Source organism: Triturus cristatus, chromosome 8, assembly GCF_964204655.1.
Source record: "Triturus cristatus chromosome 8, aTriCri1.1, whole genome shotgun sequence".
In the NCBI taxonomy this organism is placed as follows: domain Eukaryota; kingdom Metazoa; phylum Chordata; class Amphibia; order Caudata; family Salamandridae; genus Triturus; species Triturus cristatus.
This window is the reverse complement of record NC_140591.1, coordinates 851,501,734-851,518,489: the sequence shown is the minus strand read 5'-3', so window position 1 is coordinate 851,518,489 and position 16,756 is coordinate 851,501,734.

Below are 16,756 nucleotides of genomic sequence, written 5' to 3'. Positions count from 1 at the left end.
AGTAGTGAGTGAGTTTTGGTAAACTCCTAGGGATAGTATTGCTTGTCTAGAATCACACTGTGAGTCTGTGTGCATTTGGGAACCACTGTGAGAGAAGCATTTGGGTACTTCATATCTTTGAATACACATAACTGCTTAAAAACTTTCCTGTTCTCAAGTTTTGGTAGAATTAGAAGGCAGTCATTGCTTATGTATTCACCCAGGAACTGTCCTTACAATACTGTAAACATTCAGTTAATATTCAAGTAGTAATGGAGTGAGGCAGGCCTTAGCACATGCATTGATTCAAATGCTTATCCACTATGCATGCAGTCCTCTAACCATCTACACAGTTCTCTTTCACACCTTTAATTCCACAGTCAGTATCCATACACTTCCAGCAAACACCCTGTCATTCCCCATGTACTCCTCTATTGACCCATTCAGCACCATGTACTAATCCATTCACTGCGCCAAAACCCAAAAACAGATAAATTCACCCAAGCACTCTGTTTGCAGTACTCTAATCATTCAGACAGTATCCAAGTACTCATGCAGCGAGCCAGGCCTTACAACATGGACTGCTTCAATCCCCTATCCAGTATGCATACAGGCCTCTAGTCACCTACACACTTGTCTTTCACTTCTTTAATTAACTAGTCAGTATCTATATACTTCAATAAACATCCTGTCACTCATCTTGCACTCATCCAGTGACTGATCCAGTACCATGTACTAATCTCTTCACTGCGCCAAAACTGAAAAACTTAAAAGTTTTACCCAGGCACTCTTTTAGCAGTAGTCTAATGATTCAGTCAGTTCCCAGGTACTCATGTAGTGAACCATGCATTACCACATAGACTGCTTCAAATGTCTATGCAGTATGCATGCAGTCTTCTAACTACTATACACTTGTCTTTAACAGCTTCAATTCTCCATTCAATATCCCTGTACCTCCAGCAAACATCCTGTCACTCCCCTTGCACTGCTCTAGTGAATTATTCAGCACCATGTAGTAATGCATTCACTGCACCAAAACTGAAACACTTATAAATTCACCCAGGTGCTCTTCTTGCAATAGTCTAATCATTCAGTCAGTACCTAAGTACTAATGGAGTGAGGCAGGCCTTAGCACATGGATTGATTCAAACATGTTTCCACTATGCACGGAGGCCTCTAACTACCAACACAATTGCCTTTCAGACCTTCAATTTCTCTGTCAGTATCTATAAACTCCAATAAACACTCTGTCACTTTAATTGCACACCTCCACTGACTCATTTGGCAGTAAGTACTAATCTATTCACTGCACTAGAATCCAAAATCTTAAAAAGATTCACCCAGTCACTCTTTTTGTAGTACTCTAATGATTCAGTCAGTACTCAGGCAGTTTTGCAGTGATCCAAGTGTTACTCTATGGACTGTTTCAAACGCCTATCCACTATGCATGCAGTTTTCTAACCACCTACACACTTGTCTTTCATACCTTCAATTCCCCAGTCAGTATTCATACACTTCTAGCAAACACCCTGTCACTCCACTTGCAGTCCTCTAGTGACTCATTCAGCACCATGGACTAATCCATTCACTGTGCCAAAACCCAAACACTTATAAATTCACCCAGGCACTCTCCTTGCAGTACTCTAATCATTCAGTCTGTACCCAAGTACTCATGCAGTGAGCCAGGCCTTAGCACATGGACTTCTTCAAACACCTATCCACTATGTATGCAGCCCTCTAACCACCTACACACTTGTCTTTCACACCTTCAATTCCCCAGTCAGTATTCATACACTTCCAGGTAGTTTTACAGTGATCCAAGTGTTACTCTATGGACTGTTTCAAACGTCTATCCAGTATGCATGTAGGTCTCTAGCCACCTACACACTTGTCTTTCACACCTTCAATATACCAGACAGTATTTATACAGTTCCCGCAAACATTCTGTCACTCCCCTTATACTTCTCCAGTGACTTATTCAGCACCATGTACTAATGTATTTACTGCACCAAAATACAAATACTTATAAATTCATCCTGGCACTCTCCTTGCAATACTCAAAACATTCAGTCAGTATGCAAGTACTCTTGGACTGAGACAGGCCTTATCATATGGATGGATTCAAACACGTGTCCACTATGCATGTAGGTCTCTAATCACCTACACACTTGTCTTTCACACCATCAATATCCATGTCAGTATTCATACACTTCTAGCAAACACCCTGTCACTCACCCAGTGTGTCTCCTTATAGTACTGTAATCATTCAGTCAGTTAGTATGTAGTCTTTTAGTTAGGTAGGCTTTAGGGCATGAACTGCTTTAAAGTAGTATGCACTATGCATGTAGTGTTTTAACCATCGTTACACTTGTGCTTCAGGGCTATAGTTTCTTAGTCAGTTTTTATATAAAATGTGTTTCTACAGTAATAGAATAGTATAAATTTGAAAGCTATTAATATACTTTTATTTGTGATTCTTTTTTACAGATACTGTTTTTCAACAATAAAATAGAGAAATCATGCCAGAAAAAAAAGAAAAAGAAAAGAACATAGACAGGAGAATTACTTGAAGAAACATCAACCACAAGTATTGAATGTACAAGATAATGTGGCTAAAAAGAAAAAATCTTCTGGTAAGATCACAAAGCAATTTATTAAAAATGTTTGTAGGAGCAAACAGAATGTACAGATTGCTCAAACCACTGAGAATGCTTCAACTAGAAAAAAAATTCAAAATAAGAGGAAAAGCAAAAAAGCAAATGTTCAGTCAAAGGAGACAAAGTATGGTAAAAGAAGGCAAAATCAGTATAAGGAATTACGCAAAAAAATATTTTACAAGAGAGTAGTACATAATTTGCTGAAAGATGTGAAGAAATATAAAAAGAGAGCTCTATTTTATAAAAAGAAGAAGCATATTGAAAACATTGTTGAAAAGGCTTTTGAAGTAAAAAGGAAACTATTCATTTTAGTATTAAACAGAATTCGATCACTAGATAAACCAATCCATTAAATGAAGGCCAAAAGTAGGAGGAAAAGAGTAATTAATAGAAAAAAAAATTGTGATTTGTTTTGGGAGAATGGAAACAGTTCCAGTTCAGAGCCTTTCTTTAATGAAGAGAGTTATTTACAGAGCACAAAATTACTGTATGGAGTTGACACCAGTGGTAGAGGTTATGAGGTTAGAGATGGTTGTCCAATTGAGAAAGAGAAAATGGTTGAAAGAAATGCAGAAGAAGTGATAGCTGATGAAGTTCGAGGGAGACGTCCTAAACACCCTGTGTACACTTGGGATTGCAGTAGTATTTGTAGTATACGACAGCAATCTACTGATAAATTATGTCATTTTTTACGAGCATATAGTAAAAAAAGTGTTAAACAAAAGATTAAGGTGTTGCAAGGACTAGACCCTTGCAGAGTGAGAAAAAATACTGGTTTGCAAGGTCATTCTCTGGCTTGTCTTTCTAGGAAAGTTTGTCAAAGTGTTTTTCACCATTTCAGGATGCTGGCAGTACATCATACTCAAATGCGGAAGTTAGTGAGAAGATTGTATTATGCAAAAAGTCCAGCACTAAAGTTAAATGAGTTGAACAGTGCCCTTTTGCGTGGGTGAGTATCAGATGTGAAGAAGGTTTGTGATGATATTGAGTTTTGTTACTTTGGTCCTCAGCAAGAGAGTGCAGAAACTGACACATTAGTAGAAAAAAATGTTGAAGACAATGTAGAACCCGTAATTACAAAAAGTTTTGATGATGAAATAACAAAGTTTAAGGTAATTTCAGGTGAAAGACCAAATGTTTCTTGGATTTGTTGTCAGCGAAGTCACTATAAAAAAATCAGACTAGGGGTGTCAATCTGTATTTAAAAAGTGAAATAGAAGATAATGATAAGTGGATGGAATTTGCAACTTATTTGTTGGTAGAGGATTGTTTTGATTTGGCATCTGAGCAGCGTATTTGCAAATATTGTTATAACAAATTAGATGAGAATAAAATGCCTGCTAGAGCTGTTCATAATAATCTAGAGTTGGTTGCTATTCCTCCAGAGCTGATAGATTTAAATACGTATGAGTCTATTCTCATTCAATGTGTTCACCCGTTTCAGGCTATTGTTCGTATGGAGCCTAAAACAGGTAAATTACCTCCATCAGAGTTGCAAAGAGGATTGAAAGGAAGAGTTGTGTATTTACTGTTAGATTTAAGGAACAATATTGAAACTATTGGTGTAGACCATGCAGAAAATGAGCCACTAGTCATTCTAGTTCATGGTGTTCCTACTAAGAATAATAAAATCTGGCAAGAGTTAGTGGATGTTTGAAAAGTGCAAAAGGCATCATTGTAGCTGTTAGAAAATAATGAGTACTATAGAAATGTGTTTGTTGGAGAAGAAGAAATAGATTTAGCAGAAGATACTGAAACATTAAGTGGACAAATTGAAAAAGTGGACATGTCCAGATGTGAAGAAATCTATGAACATTACAGTGTACATCCACTTCATTCCAAAGAGGTGATGGGGAATACGATTGAGTTGTTTCAAATGAAAAAAGCAACAGGAAGTCCCATGAGTATATGGGAAGAGAGCTTGGAAGCTCATTGTTTCCGGCAGTTGTTTCCAACAGGAAAAGGTGGACGATATGATGAACGTCCTGTGCAGATTCCTGCATCGGAATATCGGGCAACAAGATTATATGCAGAAGATCCTAGATTTCGACAATGTATCCCTTATATGTTTCATCTGCTGTTTGAAAGTGACTTGTCTGGACTTTCATATGCAGTAAATCACATTTTAAAAACTGGAATGCATCTGCAAAATGTAACTGCAAAGGATTTTATGGATAAAGTGCATCAGAGATATGATCATTTAGAATCTCAGTTGATTAATCTGATGGCATGTCAGCGTGGGACTAATGAATATTGGTACCGTCGTCGTGGATAACTGAAATGTATGCTACGGAACTTGGGAACTCCTACGTGGTTTGTTACACTAAGCTGTGCTGAGTATGCTTGGGACGATTTACTTGAACTTCTTCGAGAGGCAAATTCCAATATAAAAAATATTGAATACAAGACACCTGGAGAATTGTGCTCCTTGGATCCTGTTAATGTATACAGATATTTCAATCATAGATTTGAAGCTATGATGTCTTTCATCTGCAATAAAAAGAATCCTACTCTTGGAGAAGTTGTGGATTTCTTTTGGAGAAAGGAGTATCAAGCAAGAGGTGCTCCTCATATGCATATGGTGTTATGGATCAAGGTCGCCCCCAAATTTGGAACAGATTCAGATGAAACTGTTTTGTCTTTCATTGAAGATTATGCCACATGTGCTGTACCCAATAGCAGAGAAGATAAAAACTTAAAACAACAAGTCTTACGATTCCAAAGCCATAGGTGTGGAAAATACTGTTGACGAAAGTACAAGTCAAAGGATAAGTTCTATACCAAATGTCGTTTTGGATTTCCACGCCCTGTATTATCCAAAGGAAGAGTGAACAGTTTTATGTCAGCTATGCGACATACCATCACAAGAAAGTCTCCGAAAAATACCTACAACTTAAGAAGAAGCGAAGACTCGAAATACATAAATGACTACAATCCAGTTATTTTATCCATGTGGAACGCTAACATGGATATTCAGTATGTTGCGGACAATTCCATTGCTGTTGCTCGATATGTAACGTCCTAAATTACTAAATCAGAAAAGACTGAATAGAAAGAAATGTGGGAAGAGATTTCTCACGAGAAGACTCTAAGTAAGAAATTATACAGTTTCAGTTTGAAGATGTTATCGCATTGTGAAATTGGAGCATATGAATGTTCAGATCGGTTATCATCTGCAAGTCTATATTCCAAAAGTAGAAGAGTCATTTGGGTGAGTCTAGGTCTTGCAGGAATGTGAAATTGGGTAGTAAAATCTGATCAAGAAATTGAATATTTAGCAGAAAAAGAACCAGAAAGTACAGATATTTTGAAAACGAATATGTTGGACACATATTACCCAAACAGAAGTCATCACCTTGAGAACATGTGTCTCTATGAAGTGCTGCAAAACTACACTTTTAAACGGAATACTACAGAGAACATCAATGATGGAAAATATGCAGTGATTGGTTCCAAAGGATGTCTGGTGAAACAAAGGAAAGGAAATTTAATTAATCACAGGAAACTGAGTTGCGACACTGCTGACAAAAGGGAAGTTTACTATTTAGCCCTTTTGCAAATGTTCAAACCGTGGCATTCAGAACTGGAATTACTTGGAGATTTTCAGAGCTATGAAGATTCATTTAATGCTTGTAAAGATAGCATACAATGCAGTGCTTTTGCAAATTATGTGAAAATCTTGAATGATGAAATTGATCAAGAAGCTACAATTGCAGCTGAGATTGCTAGAGACAGTTCTCAAGACAGTCAAAGTTCTGCTGCACTGAGTCAAGATCCACTTGGACAACCAATTGTTGCAAATGAAGCAGGGGCTGCCATGAATGAGGTGGAAACAGCAATGTATCAAGCTCAAGAAGATGTAATACAGTTAGGAAACTTGGAAGAACAACTAAATGTTGAACAGAAACACATATATCAACAAGTGAAAGAGCAGATTGACCATGGATTACTTCATGAAAAGAAAGGGTGCTCATGTACATCATTTCAACCTATCCGAATGTATGTGAGTGGTCAAGCTGGAACAGGAAAAAGTTTCTTAATTAAAGTAATTACAAGTTATCTGCAGAAAACAACTGAGTCACATTTGTCTTGTGTTGTCACTGCTCCAACTGGGTTGGCAGCACATAACATTAAAGGAATTACTTTATATCGTTTACTAATGCTACCAGTAGAGCATGAGAACAAATTGGAATACCACAAGCTATCTGGAGAAGCTTGTTGTGAAGTTTCAAGAGTCCTGAAGAAAATGAAACTTCTCATTATTGATGAGGTGAGCATGGTCTCAAACTAGACGCTTGCCTTTGTGCGTTTAAGAATGCAGCAAATTCTTAAAACCGAGTATGACGTGTTATTTGGAGGAAAACACGTCATAGTTTTTGGAGATCTACTGCAACTGACTCCGGTAAAAGGACAACCGGTATTTAAAACACTTGCACATGAAGATACCAGAAAGTCTCTTGGTAGCGTTGGTAATGTGAACATTTGGACTTTTTTTTAATACAAAGAACTGACAACAATATGCGACAGGCAAATGATGCTGAATTTGGAAGTATTCTTCAAGATATAAGAATTGGAATTCTTAAAGAACATGGCAAACAAGCTTTGGAGAGTCAATTACGTTGCAATGTGTTTCCAAATGAAAATGTAGTTCCTGCAAAAGTGTACTTGAAAATTGCTGAAAATAAATCAGTGATCTGCATAATGCCAACACTGCGCGATTGTTCCATATTCAACGAAGAACTATTGAAACTGGAAAATGAAGAAATTATAAAAATGGAAGCCATCGATAAAATAGAGCATGAAGGAATCACTATTATTTTGACGGGAAAGTTGAAAACAAAACTGGATTCTTTAGAAAACAAATATCAAAAACAGCTGGTTTAGAAAAGACACTATATGCGTGTGTAAACTGTCGGGTAATTTTAAGGCGGAATTTGGATGTAGAAAAAGGTTTAGTTAATGGCGCAATGGGTAAAGTGGTGGATTTTGTTAATTATCAGAAAAAACAAGGAATTGCATTTTTAAAAATTTAATTTGATCAGATTGAAGAAGTTAAAGAAATTGGTCGTTGTTCAGTTCGTTTTTTGCTTGTTAAAGATTTATATGTCCGTTGGAAACAATTTCTATTTTCTCTGGCATATGCAGTGGCTATTCATAAATCTCAAGGATTAAGTGTAGACAGTGCATTGGTGAACATTGGATCTACTGTATTTAAAGAGGGTATGGCATATGTTGCTTTGTCGTGAGTCAGAACATTATCTGGTTTGTTTTTGATTGATTTTGATGAGACAAAGGTTACTGCAGATGCAAATTGTGTAAAAGAGTATAATAGGTTAAGAAGGGTGTATGCTTCAAATTTCGGTCAATATCCTGTATTTGACAAGCGTGTGATTGGTCAAAAAAGCAGGTTTGAGAATATCTGTTCTGAAGGTGTCGAGAAGGGAAAAGAACAAGATAATGTTGTGATTGCAAGTAAAAAGAAATTGGACACTGTTAAAGAGATTGTTGGTTATCAGTTTGAATATAGTTCAGGTGTCAACTGCTATGCTAATGTAGTGGTCAATGTTGTTTTTTATCTTGAAGGTGTGCAAGAACAAATTATGCAGAATCGGCAAAAAAGATTTTGTTCTCTGTTGCATTCTGTTTATGAAAAATTGACAACAGATACAAGTAAAATACAATCTGTTTCAGATGTTCGTAATCTTTTGGATGTGTGTTCTGGTTCTACACAATTTACACAAAATATCCAACAAGATGCTCAGGAATTTTTAATGTATATGCTTACCATTTTTGAAAATGAAGGTGTAGAAATAGAAAATATTTTTGGCCTTTCTTACAAATGGGAACATCATTGTGAAAATTGCATGTATACATGTACTACTAATGCAGACACTGAAAGATTTCTGTATTTAACATTACCAGACTGTAAATCAGTGTCTTTCAATAAATTAGTTAAAGGTGCAAATCAAAACATGGAGTGTAGCCAATGTAAATCAGAAATGTTATCCACATTATTTTTAACAAAATATGGACAATACATAATTTTAATGATGCAACGTTGTACAGCTGATGGAAGAAAATTGGATACTTTAATAAAGCAGTTTGTAGCAACACAACTATCAATATCAGGAAGGACTTTTGTAGCAATTGCAATAATATTCCATGATGGTCCTTCCACCACATCTGGACATTACACTGCTTATCTAAAATGTGACAAAGGCTGGACACTTTATAATGATTCCCAGTTGGTTTTCAAACAACGTTTGCCTAGGGAATTACCAAATTCCTACCTAATATCTTTAAAGTCAAAGTTTTAGGAAGATAATTCATTCTATGAGGAATTTATTATTATAATTTAATAGGACTACCATTGGACACTTCACATAAAAAGGAGTGCAAAATACCATTTGGCCTCAAGGAAAGGTATATGTTTGAATTATGGACTTTTTTGTGCTCATTGAGTCGGTGAATATTTTTAAGCGACAACATTTACAGTTTTTATAAGTTAAAGTTATAAAATTTTGTTAGCCATAAGCATTTAATATATGTGTGATTTGTATTTTGTGGTATTTTACTGAGAATAGCATGTTGTTTTTTTTTAAACAATCTTTTTTTTGCCCGCTGTTAAGTGATGAGTACGATTGAAATCACTATTTCTAGTGAAATTCAATATATTCTGAGAACAGCAAAAAAGGCAAACAAATTACTTTGTTGAAATTATCCTGTGTTGTAAAAAATGTATTGTTACATTTTATAACTATTTTTTCTTTTCTTTCACAGATCCTAATTCTAAAATAAGCAATTTACATCAATATACATTGCAAAAAAAATCTGAAAAAAATGTGTACCATTTTTAATTTCTATTACTGTGAAGGTAAGTTTAACTAAGTATTAATATACAGAATGGGCAGATCTGCAAGAAGCTACAAAGTTTGAATACGTTTTTAAAAACACTCTATTTATACCTATGTAGTTTTGTTATAGGATATCATGTGACCTCCAAAAAAACAGATTTGAGTGGTTCATAATATTTCCCATTGTACCTATTGAAGGACTGCAATCATTTCAATCATTCTTGTTTCAGCATCTTTGCAGACAAAACTCTGTGCTTACCTTCTATCATTCGGAAGCAATTTCAAAACAGAAATATGTAACTTTTTGTAACATAGTTTTTGCACAAGACACTCTTTCATATTTACAAAGAGAGGAAAAGGCGCTCTGTGTACTTTTTCTACTCCATGTAAATACAACCTCATCATACACACCACTTTGCGTTGAAAGGTTGTTCTATAAGTGTTGTTGTGCATGATTGCACTGAATACTCATAGAACAAGACACATCTCCAGATTTATCAGAAATCATAAATCTTGATATGTGTGTGATTGCTGCACCATTCTCTAATTGGTGTACGAAAGCACAACAAGGAGAATTGTTTTCTTTTCTCCTCATTTTTAAATCTTCAATGCATGCTAAAATGTACACCATACATTGAAGGAGAAAAATGTGTTTACTGATTGTTTTTGTGCGGGAAGGTGTGTCTTTCTGCACAAAAACAAACAGCACATGACACAGATATCCTTCCACTATGGTGCAAGGGTGCCTGTGTCACCACATGGCTGTAATTTAAGCAGCCGTGCAGAGAGAAGCATAGATGTGCAACATATTTATGTACACATGTTGCATCCCTGTGCTTCGGAAGTACTATAGCACACTGCAGTTAAAAAGGTATGTGATGCTGCAGCACTTCCTCATAGTTCTGCACTTATACATTCACCATACGCTATTAATGCATTCATTCAGTCAATTACATACTACACATACATTCATCTAAACTTTCACACACCAACAAACAAATATAGCTCTTTTTTTAAACCAGGAAATTTAGTTCTTATAAGAACTTTTTTTTTTCTTTTTTCTTTTATATTTTTTTTTGTTTTTTAAACAATTTTTAAATTTTGGGGGATTTTCTTGAAAAAAAAATGAAAAAACAGAACTGGAGGAACAAAACAATGAACTTCAGGGAAAAAAAACCACAAAAAAAAACCTAGCAATAGTGACTCTCTTGCTTGCGGCAGATTAGATCAATTGACTGCTCCCCGTAGCATAAAATAGCATTGTATTATATGCAGAACACTTTCAAGTATTGGAACTGTGGACGGATGTCCACATTTTGTGCAGAAGGATCCACCCTTGAAGTGCTTGGCTGCGATGAATCCGAAGGAGCAGGAACAACTCTCATTCTGCGGCATTCCTCCCGAGCAAGGTTTACCGGATGAAGGGTCCTCAGATGCTTCATCATGCTCGCAGTTCCGCAGGAATATTTTTTGTTTGGATACCCACGGACCAGCACTCTCTGGCAGATCTTGCAGGTCACCAAGGTGGCATTGGTCTTTGTTTGCCCCTCAGGATACGTGAAAAATTTCCACACCACCGATGAAAAACGTGGTGTGCGTGCTGGCTCTTCCAAAAAATCACCCTCAGATGAATGAGGAGATCCAGGAGATGCCTGCTGCCCTGAAGCCATTGTTTCTAAAGAAAAAAGTTTGAGCTAAGTGAATACCTAGTCAAAAAAGCTTCTTCTCTGCAAAGAGATGCTCCTCCAAAGAAGGTCAAAGAAGAATGATTGAAATGGGTGGGGTATTTCAATAGTTAGAACAGGAAGTGCACTGAACCAATCAAATCTCTTTTTTTCAGGTCACATGGGATCCGCGCACCATGCACTTACGTAGCACGCACCCAGCGCGCATCCGTGAAATTGAATTTAAAAAGAATATAGGATTAGATGTAAAAATATATTACTTTTATGAGTAGTTTAGAGTTTGTCTTCAATTAATATTCACATGAAATACATATATATATGTTTTTTTAAATGTTAAATATTTCACGCACATGACGCATCACGGAACCGCGCAAGCGTCGCATAACGTGCATCGTACGTGTCTCGTATAGGCTTGGAGTCGCGTACCGGTCGCATTGCAACCGCACACCAAACACGTACCCAACGCTTACCGTACGCGGATGCTTTCGCGTAGGGATCGTGAACGGTGCGCATAGGGTGCACGGATCCCAAAAAAATGGGAAAAAAAAATAAAAAATTAAGTTTTGAAAATATAGTTTAAAAATATTTTTGAAAATATAAAAATATATTTTAAAACATTAACAATTTTTTTAACAAAAACCCAATAAAAACAAATAATATTTTTTCATTTTTAAAAGAATTAATTGAAAAAATAAGTTAAAAAAGGTGATAAAAAAGTATTTAAAAAAACATAATTTAGGAATTGACACACTGAAATTGAAAAATTTAGAAATTCAATGAAAATCATTAAACATCATAGCTTTAGAGATAAATTATAGATAGGAATTAGCATTTAAAAAACCTTTGAAATTCACTGAAAAACCCATAGGTTTCATGCACGTTATAGTTAGGAATTGGCATTTAAAAAACCTTAGAAATTCACTGAAAAAACCATAGGTTTCAGGGGTGTTATAGTTAGCTGGACATTTCCCACGTACAAAACCCTAGAAATTCCCCCGTTATAGTTAGTTTAGCTAACTATAACTCACGCGCCCCGCAATGCACTGCTGATGATGTCACATATTACATCACTCATGACATGGTCAGTGACATCACTGATGACATCACTGATGACAGAGACGAGAGAAATGTCCAACTAACTATAACGTCCCTGAAACCTATGATTTTTTCAGTGAATTTCTAAGGTTTTTTAAAGGCTAATTTCTAATTATAATGTGCCTGAAACCTATGGTTTTTTCAGTGAATTTGAATGATTTGTTAAATGCTAATTTCTAACTATAATATCCCTGAAACATATGGTTTTTTCAGTGAATTTCAAAAGCAGTCGCGTTTGCAGAGTGGTGGAGAAAGGTGAGCATGGCCTTCAAACACCTTTTAGCAATCCCACTGTGCAGAAGTAGCAGGAGGGATAGTTAGCCCCCAACATCACCCTTGGGGGCCAACTACCCCTTTATTACCTCCAGTAAGTCCCACACAGCAGGATTGCTAACGTGTTATATCAGGCCCCACCCTCTCCCTGTAGCACTCTGCAAATTAAGTCCCCTTGAATCCTAAGGGCCCCTGGGGGCCAACTAGGCCACCAGGTACCTCCATTAAGCGCCACTGAGCTGCATTGCGGAGAGCTGTAAAAAGGGTCGTGGCTTCAGACCACCTCTCTGCAACACAACTCTGAGAAAAGCTGAGTCAGGCTGAAATGCGTTGGTGGAGTGTAATTTGTAAATAAAATAAGCAAATACTGCTCGAGAGTGCCGCATCCTTTGTTAGAAAATTAATTCGGGCCAGGATCCGGCCCCTATGCAGAGCACCCGCTGGTGAGCACTTTCGGAGCTTAAGGATCACTTTGTGGATAATTTATATATATATATTGGACCTCAGACGCCACAATGCAACTAGAAAAGCTGTCCACCAGAGAATGTGCATTTGAAATGAGGACATCAGCCTGTGGAAAAAATCGGCATGTTATGGTGCTGGCTTACCTTTCAAAAAGTTCCAGGCAGGAACGAAACGCGTCAGGACTGTGCCTCATGCTGTTACACCATTGAATAAATAATGCAAATTAAAAATTTCGAGTGCGGCTCAACTTCTTTCGCGTGAGGGAAGAATTTGTGAACATGGTATCGGCTCGGTTCTGCCGAAGAGCGACGCACCACCACAAGAGCGCCATCATATCCTGAAACTGAACCAACTCTGTAGCACGTGAAAACGAAAAGGGAAATGCGGTGCCGCCGAAGACTGTCTTCGGTATTGGACCCGAGTCAGGCTTGAAAAGTGGGCTTGACACGGGGAAACTGATTGCGGAAATAAATAAATAATTTAAAATTGAATTTGTTACTCTCAACAGCATGAACAAGCACCACCCACCAGAGGGAAGAAATTCTACACTGCCAATTGGACCATAGACTCCACAATGCAACTAGAAAAGCTGTCCACCAGAGAATGTGCATTTGAAATGAGGACATCAGCCTGTGGAGAAAATCGGCATGTTATGGTGCTGGCTTACCTTTGAAAAAGTTCCAGGCAGGAATGAAACGCGTCGGGACTGCGCCTCATGCTGTTACACCATTGAATAAATAATGCAAATTAAAAATTTCGAGTGCGGCTCAACTTCTTTCGCGTGAGGGAAGAATTTGTGAACATAGTATCGGCTCGGTTCTGCCAAAGAGCGACGCACCACCACAAGAGCACCATCATTTCCCGACACTGAACAAACTCTGTAGCCCGTGAAAACGAAAAGGGAAATGCGGTGCCGCCAAAGACTGTCTTCGGTATTGGACCCGAGTCAGGCTTGAAAAGTGGGCTTGACACGGGGAAACTGAATGCGGAAATAAATCAATCATTTAAAATTGAGTTTGTTACTCTCAACAGCATGAACAAGCACCGCCCACCAGAGGGAAGACATTCTACACTGCCAATTGGACCACAGACTCCACAATGCAACTAGTAAAGCTGTCCACCAGAGAATGTGCATTTGAAATGAGGACATCAGCCTGTGGAGAAAATCGGCATGTTATGGTGCTGGCTTACCTTTGAAAAAGTTCCAGGCAGGAACGAAACGCGTCAGGACTGCGCCTCATGCTGTTACACCATTGAATAAATAATGCAAATTAAAAAGTTTCGAGTGCGGCTCAACTTCTTTCGCGTGAGGGAATAATTTGTGAACATATATATATATATATATATATATATATATATATATATATATATATATATATATATATCCAAACCAAACTCCTCTACTTCTCTGCAAAAAGATAAGCACACACAGGTTCACGGGTCAAAGCTGCTCTTTAATGTGATGGCATGACGCGTTTCGTAATCCAAACTTCCGAAGATGCCACATTCACAGTTAGTACTCCCGCCCACCATTTAAAGTCCCAATGCCCCTCTGTGATTGGCTGAGGCATCACGGGAGTGCTTGACACAGGATTGCTCGAACTTCACAGTGAAAGTCCGGGCAGAGCAGACACCTGATGTACGTACTAACCCCAGTGGGCGGTGTCTGCTCCTTCCCTATGTTCGCTCTTGATCTCAGAGTGGGCGGTGAACAGCTTCCCCGAACCCTCACCTCTCCGCTGTAATCCTGACAAACCACCTGTAGGAGCCGTCCAGGAATATTCTGTTCCACAAGTGCCAAAGCTTAGCACGCTCTCTCCATCAGTAAACCTCAGTCAAATAGGGCAGCAGCGCAGTCAGTGGATACACAGGTCAATCAAACTTGCCTTGCGCGTTTCAGACTTTTTATCCGTCCTTGATCACAGGCATGAGTGGCAGCATAATGAATGGCAAAAGACTTCTGGTGCATTTCACTAGTACCTTTTATTGCCAACAGGTGCGGCCTCACGTGGTGTCTGAATTGCATTATGGGATAAGTAGTCTTTGAATAAACACCACGGTTCGTAATAAAGCTCAATGCTGTCAACTCATATTAAATATAGCAAAACAATATAGCCATTAGTGGGCTCCCCATGCTCAACATTCTTTTGTCATTCATTATGCTGCCACTCATGCCTGTGATCAAGGACGTATAAAAAGTCTGAAATGCGTAAGGCAAGTTTGATTGACCTGTGTATCCACTGACTGCGCTGCTGCCCTATTTGACGGAGGTTTACTGATGGGGTGTCAACATTTGCAAGAGAGGTTCAGAAAGAAGCAACAGAGGTGCAGAAGGATACAAGAGAACTTCAGAAAGAGGGGAGAGAGTTGCAGAAACAGCCAAAAGGGGTACAGAAGCAGGGAACAGGTGGGCAGACTGAGGTGAGAGGTGCAGAAAGAGGGCAGAGGGATGCAGAAATAGGCAAGAGGGATACGGAAATTTGGAACAGAGGTACAGAAAGAGCAGTGCAGAAAGAACCAACAGAGGTGCCAAAAGAGGCAAAAGGGGTGCAGAAAGGGGTAAGAGAGGTGCACAAAGAGGGAAGAGGGGTACAGAACGAGGCAGGAAGGGTGCAGAATGAAGGCAGAGAAGTGCAGAAAGAAGTAATAGAGGTGCTGAAAAAGGCAATAAAGGGTGCAGAAAGAGGGCAGAGGAATGCAGAAATAGGCAAGAGGGATCCAGAAATTTGGAACAGAGGTATAGAAAGAGCAGTGCAGAAAGAACCAACAGAGGTGCCAAAAGAGGCAAAAGGGGTGCAGAAAGGGGTAGGAGAGGTGCACAAAGAGGGAAGAGGGGTAAAGAACGAGGCAGGAAGGGTGCAGAATGAAGGCAGAGAAGTGCAGAAAGAAGTAATAGAGGTGCTGGAAGAGGCACGAAGGGTGCAGAAAGAGGCAAGAGATGTGCAGAAAGAAGCAACAGAGGTACAGAAAGAGACAAGAGTAGTGCAGAAAGAGGGAAGGGAGGTGTAGAAAGAGTCAAGAGAATTGCACAAATAGGGAAGAGGGGTGCAGAAAAAGGCAAGAGCGGTGCAGAAAGAAGCAAGTGAGGTACAGAAAGAGGTAGGAGAGGTACAGAAAGAGGCAAGAGAGGTGCAAAAACAGGCAAGAGAAGTACAGAGAGAGGCAAGGGAGTTGCTGAAAGAAGTAACAGAGGTGTAGAAAGAAGCAAGAGAAGTGCAGAAAGAGGCAAGTGAGGTACATAAAGAGGCAAGAGAGGTGCAGAAAGAGGGAAGACGAGTACAGAAAGAGACAACAGGATTGCAGAAGGAAGCGAGACAGGTGCAGAAAGAAGCATGAGAAGTGCAGAATGAAGCAACGGGGGTGCAGAAAGAGGCAAGAGAAGTGCAGAAAGAAGCAACAGAGGTGCAGAAGGAGGCAAGAGAACTGCAGAAAGAGGCAAGAGACTTGCAGAAACAGGCAAAAGAGGTACAGAAAGGGAGAACAGGGGTGCAGACAGAGGCAAGAGAGGTGCAGAAAGACGTAAGAGGGTGCATAAATTTGCAAGAGGGGAACAGAAAAAAGCAAGAGCAGTGCAAAAGAACCAGCAGAAAGAGGCAAGTGAGGTGCAAAAGGAGGCAAGAAAACTAGAGGAAGAGGCAAAAGAGGCAAAGGAGGCAAAAGAGTTGCAGAAATACTCAAAAGGGGTGCAGAAAGAGGGAACAGGTGGGCAGAGTGAGGCAAGAGAGGTACAGAAAGAGGGAAGAAGGGT